This window comes from Leopardus geoffroyi, chromosome B3 (assembly GCF_018350155.1).
Source record: "Leopardus geoffroyi isolate Oge1 chromosome B3, O.geoffroyi_Oge1_pat1.0, whole genome shotgun sequence".
Taxonomy (NCBI): Eukaryota; Metazoa; Chordata; class Mammalia; order Carnivora; family Felidae; genus Leopardus; species Leopardus geoffroyi.
This window is the reverse complement of record NC_059337.1, coordinates 115,401,739-115,409,136: the sequence shown is the minus strand read 5'-3', so window position 1 is coordinate 115,409,136 and position 7,398 is coordinate 115,401,739. Positions and strand designations below refer to the sequence as shown.

Sequence of the window (7,398 nt, the reverse complement as noted above, 5' to 3'; positions counted from 1 at the left end):
GTGCCTCCCAGGAACATCTGCTTGTTTGACAAGTACTTGCAGGGTGAGCAAAATGCATAGCCGATGTGAACAATTTGCAAATGCCGGGATTACAGGTAGTGATAACTAAAGCATACCGAGCATTTACACTGTGCAACTGTTTTAAGCACCTAGTCCTCGCCAGGTCTCTTTGAGGTAGGTACTATTATTTTCCCCATTTTACAGATGAGAAAACTGAGGTACCGAGTTTCAGTGACTTGCCCAAGGTCACACAGCTAGTATTGGGCATAATCGGACCTGGACTGAGTCTGACTCCTAACCAGTATGTTCTGTCACTTCTTGGGAATCAGTGGGAAAGATTTTTTAAAAATATTTTTATTTCATTTATTTTTTTAATAAAGTTTATTTATTTTGAGAGAGAGAGAACCAGTGGGGGAGGGACAGAGAGATAGGGAGACAGAGGATCCAAAGCAGGTTCTGTGCTGACAGCAGACAGCCTGATATGGGGCTCGAACTCACGAACCAAGAGATCATGACCTGAGCCGAAGTTGGACACTTAAACCGACTGAGCCACCCAGGTGCCCGGGAAAGATTTTTTTTTTTATTTTTAAAATTTATTTATTTTCCCAGCACAGAGCCTGACATGGTACTCAAACTCACAAATCGTGAGATCATGACCTGAGCCAAAATCAAGAGTCGGATGCTTAACTGACTGAGCCACCCAGGTGCCCAGGAAAAGATATATTTAAAAAACTTTTTAAATGCTTATTTATTTTTGAGAGACAGAGAGCATGAGCAGGGGAGGAGCAATGAGAGAGGGAGACACAGCATCTGAAACAGGTTCCAGTCTCTGAGCTGTCAGCACAGAGTCCGACGCGGGGCTTGAACTCACAAACACCTGAACTGAAATGAAGAGTCAGATGCTTAACTGAGCCACCCAGATGACCCCGGAAAAGATATTTTTTAAAGGGGACCCTCCTGGAGGAGGAGGCTGCTTGGGATTCTCTCTCTTCCTCTCTCTCTCCCTAGCCCTTCTCCCTGCCTCTCAAAAATAAAATAAATACACATTTAAAAAGGCGGTGCCCTCCTGGAGCCTTCCAATGCCAGCCATTTGAATCACCACCCACTTTGCCCAGATGTAAGGCCTGCAGGGAGAAAACTCAGACGTCATCCGGACTTGGTGGGTCGTGCTGGGACTGAGGGTGAGCCTGAGGCTCACTGCCTGGAGAAAAGACGAGGTTCTTATACAGATCCTAAAGCTACCACAGCTGCGTTGGTGCCTGTTCTAGAACAGAAGTTCTCCAAGGGCGGTCACAGGCCAGCGGGATCAGCATCAGCTATGCTAGGGGTGGGACCTGGCAATCTGTGATTTAACGAGCCCTGCAGGAGATTCCAATGTGCGCCTAAGCATGAGGGCGCTGCTCAAGACCTGTGCTTTCAGGAATCACTAACCACATAAGCCTGTTTCAATTTAAATTAGTCAAATTTAAAGGAAACTAAACATTCAAGCTCTTCCGTCACACCAGCCACCTTTCAAATGTTCAGTCGCCACCCAATTGGACAGCATAGATCTAGAACATGGCCATCATCACAGAAAGTTCTATTGGGTTGCGATACTCTAGAACCTTGCTACTTCCTGTGGTCCACAGACATCAGCATTGGCATCACCTAGGAGTTGCTTAGAAATGCAGAACTCAGGCTCCATCCCAGAACTTCTGATTCAGAGTCTGCTTTTTTGCCAGAAACCCAGGTAATTTGTGCTGCTCTTTAAAGTTAGAAAACCACTGCTCTGCAGGGCAAGCCTAAATGAAGTTCATTTTACATGTGTGATTAACTCCCATTGGTAAATTCTCCCTACCACCTTATCTTCTTGTTTCTTGGCAACTCTTTCCTTCCTGACAAATGTGTATCATTTGGGGCTCGGCTGCCTCTTCCTAGGCCACCAGATCATATTTCAGAACTCAAAGGGAAATTAGACACCTCCCATGCCTCTCTCCATTTGAATGATATAAATAAGTGCCCTCCCCTGGCCAGACATTATCCTGGGGGTTCCCACACTCCACTCATTCTGATCTTATTGGGAGGTTGCAGGTGTCAAGGACTTGGCTTCCCAACTAACCCTAAGTATGTGGTTTTATGAAAGCGGGGGGCGGGGGTGGGGGAAGCTACCCACTAGAGCAGTTTAACAAAAATCGCTCCTTTGCTCTTTCCATCTCTGGTCTGCCAGGTGCAAGTTTTATTTTCCAGGTATTGCCTATGCTTAGAATTCCCAGTTATAACTGGCTACTCCTTCATGCATAGACAAGTGCTTGTTTTCACTATCTTGTGAAGCCAGGGGATTGAGTCAGAAAGTCTGGTGGTTCACCTGCTTCTTTCCTGCAAAGGGGAATCCAGTAGGGTGGGCTTAACCTCACCTGATACACCCATATCATCCGCCAGACCAGCCCTTCCTGCGTCTTGAGATTCACAACAAAAGTATATTAGGAGTAAAGCAGTTTAATTATTTGGTACGGCCCCAGCCAAAAGGTCTGGCCTTAGTTTCCATAGCCTGCCTCTGTTGCCATAGGTGAGTCGAGAATTCTGTGTGGGCCCCCGTTCCCGGCAGCCACTACAAGAAATGGAAACAAATGACAGGGAGGGAGAGAAGTGAGCTGCTTTGGGAAGAGAAAAGGCTGATTTACAAAGGATTATTAAGTAAAAGCATCGCTACGTTCAAGAAAGGAGAAAAGGCAGTGAGAGCCTAGATATAAAAGACAAGAATAAAAAGAAGGGAGCAGAGGCCAGAGAACTCTAAAATGAAGCTGTAGGCAGAACAATTCAGGCAGGATATATATATTGTGAGTCTGGGCATGGCTAAATAAGTCAATGTTTCAGCGAAGGGAGTAGAGGCCCCTCACTGGGACCATCTTAAAACAGCCTAAATGAGACCCAGGAGGAGAAAGGAGAGAGCAGGTGCTTTAGAAACTGATCGTTTACTATTGGGGTCCCGACTCAAAATGTGTTCATAGTCCACAGACGTCAGGTCTACATAGATGAGGGTAGGCAAGCTGACTCTACGGGATTTTCCACAAGTTGCCAAAACTTCTAGCAAAAAAGAATGTACAAGGAATGAAAACACTGTATAGTTTCTTCTGCCAGTGAGTACACCAGTTAACAAATCTTGGGAATCTGTTAGAAAGTACTTTTGAGATGTGTCTTCTCTGTGTGGGCACCACAACTGATCTAGTTCCTACCTCAAGTAGCAGAAGAAAAAGTATACCAAGCTCAAGAGCAAGCCTTGAAGGGAAAGTATACTTGGGAACTTTGTGCACATGTCAGGTAGCAGGTACATCGTTTGGTAGGTGAAGTCCTGAGATGTACCCGAAGTGCTAGAGTTTAGAATGATTTCGAAAGTAACCGATTATATTTGTTGGGCAAGAGAAAGCTGCTACTGACTTTCCTTACTGTTCTTATTGTCTAATCCTGATGACAGGTGCCAGATTGCCCCGCAGCTTTCAGTTTGGCTGAACGATACAAAATTGTTGATAATTCAACTGTTTTTTGACCTATAAAGCCGCAAACAGCAAGGTGACTGGTGGCCTGAATGGGCTGTCCGAAGCCCCTCAGGAACTGGGCGTGGGGCGGGAGGAAGATGCCCAGATGGTTGGGGTGTCTGGGTCTCATGCAAGAATAGATGTCCCTTAAGGAGCTGTCCCAGACGGTCAAGGGCAGCCTGCTGGTGTGCACAGGCAAAGGGCACTGTGCCTGCAGGAAGCATAAGTTTACATCGGCGTATCTAAATGGGAGCTCAGGTGGCCCCCCTCACCACAGACTGGGCAGCACAGGCAGTTCATTCCCTTAGAATCTGCAAAGTTTTCTGCAGAGTCGGTGGCCTTCTGTCTGATGCGCGCTCCCAGGAGTCCTGTCGAAGCAAGCTGATCAGCATGCCGCTGCCTGTCCAGAATACCAAACAGCAATGCGGGCTCCCGTCCCTCCGCCACAGCCCGCTATGCTGGCACCGGCTCTGCCCTCCAAGAGCCCTTTCCCTCCCTCCACCGTGGCTTTTCTACAAACCCACTTGTTTCCAGGTGGCAGAAATGCACCCCGCAATCCAACAATATGTTTCTAAAACCTTCTCCATGACAACGCAGGGCCATAAGCAGGCTGCCGGCTCAGAGTTAGCCAGAGAAGGGCCGTGGGGGGAGATCGCTGTGGGGGAGACGGCACAGAGACAGCACAGGGCAGCCGGGGATGCCCAAAGTCAGCCTGAGCAGTCTGGGGCTTAATGTCCCAAACTCTGGGAAAGGGGTCTGGGGAAGCGGTGAGCAAATGTCTCCAGATGCCTAGCAGTGATCATTCACAAACCTTGACTTTAGTCCAGGACAGCGTGGACTTCCTCTCTTCCTGTTACAGGTGAACAAGAGGAGAGAAATTGTGAGAATCCAGCAGAGAAGGACCTGGTTTTTTAAATGGGCTGCCACTGCTTTGTGGTTGGACAAATTCTTTTTTTTTTTATATATATAATTTATTGTTAAATTTGTTTCCATACGACACTCAGTGCTCATCCCAACAAGTGCCCTCCTCCCTGCCCATCACCCACTTTCCCCTCTCCCCCACACCCCCATCTACCCTTAGTTTGTTCTTAGTCCTCAAGAGTCTCTTATGGCTTGCCTCCCTCCCTCCCTCCTTCTCTGTAACTTTTTTTTTTTTTTTTTGGACAAATTCTTTATAAATCTACAATGTTCTCCAAATGATGTGTCTCACAGAGGTCGCCTCCCCAGCCGGCCCATTTCATCCCCATTTCCAGCTGATGGCATGGTGGCCAGAGCCTAAGGACCAGGATCTCAGCTTCCCCTCTCGAATATTTAATGACAACATTGACCTGAGGGCAGGATGCTGGGCATGGCAGGGATGATGGCTTCTTGAGGCCCAGCATCCACAGAGCAGCTTTCTAGAAGACATCTTACTGTTGGCAGTTGTGGTGGGGGAGGGGGGGGGTCAGGGCATCAGGAAAAATGATAAACAAATGAGAAAGCCAAACGAGCAAGGCAGGGGTGTATCTGTGAGTTGGAACTGGGGGTGAAGACAGAAACGAAACCAGATGCATCAGTTCTCCTTTGCAACTCTGCCTGTCAATTTTGGCCTCTCTATGGCTAAACCAGGGGCAGGACCTCCAGACCTCTTGGCAGCCTTTGGTGAGGAGCCAGGTGCTTCCCCTGCCGGTGTGTACTGTGCCTCGCCCCAGCCTCCCCCACCTGTTTAAGCAGAGCCTTTACAGTGGTGTGGAGGCTCAAAGGTTTAGCTTCAAAACACGGGGTACCAAAGGCTTCCAACTGCGACTTGAGATCAGAAGGACACACTCGTGTCGGAGGTATTGAAATCGGACCATTTGCCATCAATGAGGGCATCGGTCAAACCCAGACTCGGGGAACCCCGAGCCCTCTCTCCCCATTCTCCTGGGATTTTCAGATAGGATCAGGGCTCCCCCCCCTTCTCAATTCCCCTCTACTCTTGTGAAGGCCCACCTGCTCTGCTGCTAACACCAGTTCTTGCTACAGGGCAGGGGAGTGGACCTTTCCTTTGTGTGGCTTCCAGTGGTCACTTACTCTCCACACAAAGAGGGAGTTGACAAGGGAGTGCCCAAGGCATGTCAGCTCTGGCTCCCGGGTAGTTCATGGCTGCAGCTGCTCAATGTCGAAATGCATCACTTGCACCTCCTAAATTACCCGGACGAGCTAGTAACTTGCCGTGCCCAGTGAAAAGTGAAAATGCATGGCCTCTCATTTAGCAATTATTAACAACTTAGGGGCGCCCGGGTGGCTCAGTCGGTGGAGTGTCAGACTTCAGTTCAGGTCATGATCTCACAGTTTGCGGGTTCAAGCCCCACGTTGGGCTCTGTGCTGACAGCTCAGAGCCTGGAGCCTGTTTCAGATTTTGTGTTTCCTCTCTCTCTGCCCCTCTCCTGCTTGTGCTCTGTCTGTCTCTCAGAAGCAAAAAATAAACATTAAAAAAAATTAAAAATTATTAACAATTTCAAGACGGCCAAAGCAGAACATTGAACCATACATGGGCCTTTCTAAGCTCAGGGCCCTGTGTGACCCCATGAGTTGTTCCCCCATGAAGCCAGCTCTGCTGAATTCTTATACCTTATAGAAGACGCTGTAGCCAAACACTGGGAGATAAAGTTTCTGAAGTTTTAAAAAAATTTTTATTTATTTATTTTGAGAAAGAGAAAGAGCGTGAGTGGGGGAGGGACAGAGAGAAGAAGAGAGAGAGTCCCAAGCAGGCTCCGTGCTGTCAGTGCAGAGCCTGATGTGGGCTCGAACTGAAGAACCATGAGATCATGACCTGAGCCAAAATCAAGAGTCAGACACTTAACTGACTGAGCCACCCAGGTGCCTCAAAATTTCTGAAGTTTTTAACATAGAGGATGATTAGGACTTTCAGAGCTGCAAAACCAGACTTGTATTAGAGCAAAGAAAGAAATTCAGACATCCTATTTTGTTGTCTTTCTTTAATTCCCATTCAGATCCTTCCCAAAACAGGAGTAGAAGAAGTGGGAGTGTTTTTCTAGGACCATCAGATATGGGTGATAAGACTCAGCCTGATAAGGTGATAAGATGCCTGAACACCATCCAGTAAGGTGAACATGAACATTGGAATGGTGACCTTACGCCAGGTACTGTAAAACCTTGAGGGTGTGCCCAGGGGATTAATGATGCCAGAGGACTCCCCTGATTGATGGCTTATTTGAAGGTGGCCTCCCCTCCCACCCACCTCACTCCAAGCTCCGCTAGGGAGGAAATGAAAGCATAGCCCCTCAGGGAGCTCAGCCCTTTATAGCCCTCCGCAAATGTGTGGGATTCTGGCTCAAACACTAGGGACAGTAAACCACTATAATCTCCTTGTCACAGTAGGGGACATGCCTGAGACAAATGTGGCGTCTGTTGCCCCACTCCGAGCTTCTCTCTTTCTTCTCAAAAGTACCATTCTTACTCCTCTTTGGCTCAAGGATACATTCCTCTGCTCTGGGAAGGAAGGAAGGAAGGAAGGAAGGAAGGAAGGAAGGAGGAAGGAAGGGGAGGGGGACATTCAGACATCCTATTTTGTCTGAATGAGACAAAAAGAGAGGGAGGGAGAAAGAAAGAAAGAAAGAAAGAAAGAAAGAAAGAAAGAAAGAGGAAGGGAGGGAGGGAGGAAGGAAGAGAGAGGGATATAGGGAGGGAGGGAGGAAGGAAGGAAGGAAGGAAGGAAGGAAGGAAGGAAGGAAGAGAGGGGGGAGGGGGAGAGAGGGGGGAAAGAAAGAGAGAGGAAGGAAGAGAGAGAGAGGAAGGAAGAGAGAGAGAGGAAGGGAGGGAGAGAGAGGAAGGGAGGGAGAGAGAGGAAGGGAGGGAGGGAGGAAGAAAGAGAAAGGAAGGAAGGAAGAGAGAGAAAGGAAGG

General features: G+C 48.1%; 1 long non-coding RNA gene across 2 annotated transcripts; it reads left to right on the top strand.

Annotated features, from left to right (window-relative positions):
* The first annotated feature begins 982 nt into the window (after positions 1–982).
* LOC123581973 lies at positions 983–7,145 on the top strand. Of its 2 annotated transcripts, none has more exons than XR_006704121.1 (3): positions 983–1,729; positions 3,452–3,546; positions 6,488–7,145. It is a non-coding gene; the product is annotated as an uncharacterized LOC123581973 (long non-coding RNA). The 2 variants fall into 2 exon arrangements; XR_006704120.1 differs by lacking the exon at positions 6,488–7,145 and adding an exon at positions 4,372–4,541.
* The last annotated feature ends 253 nt before the right edge of the window (positions 7,146–7,398 follow it).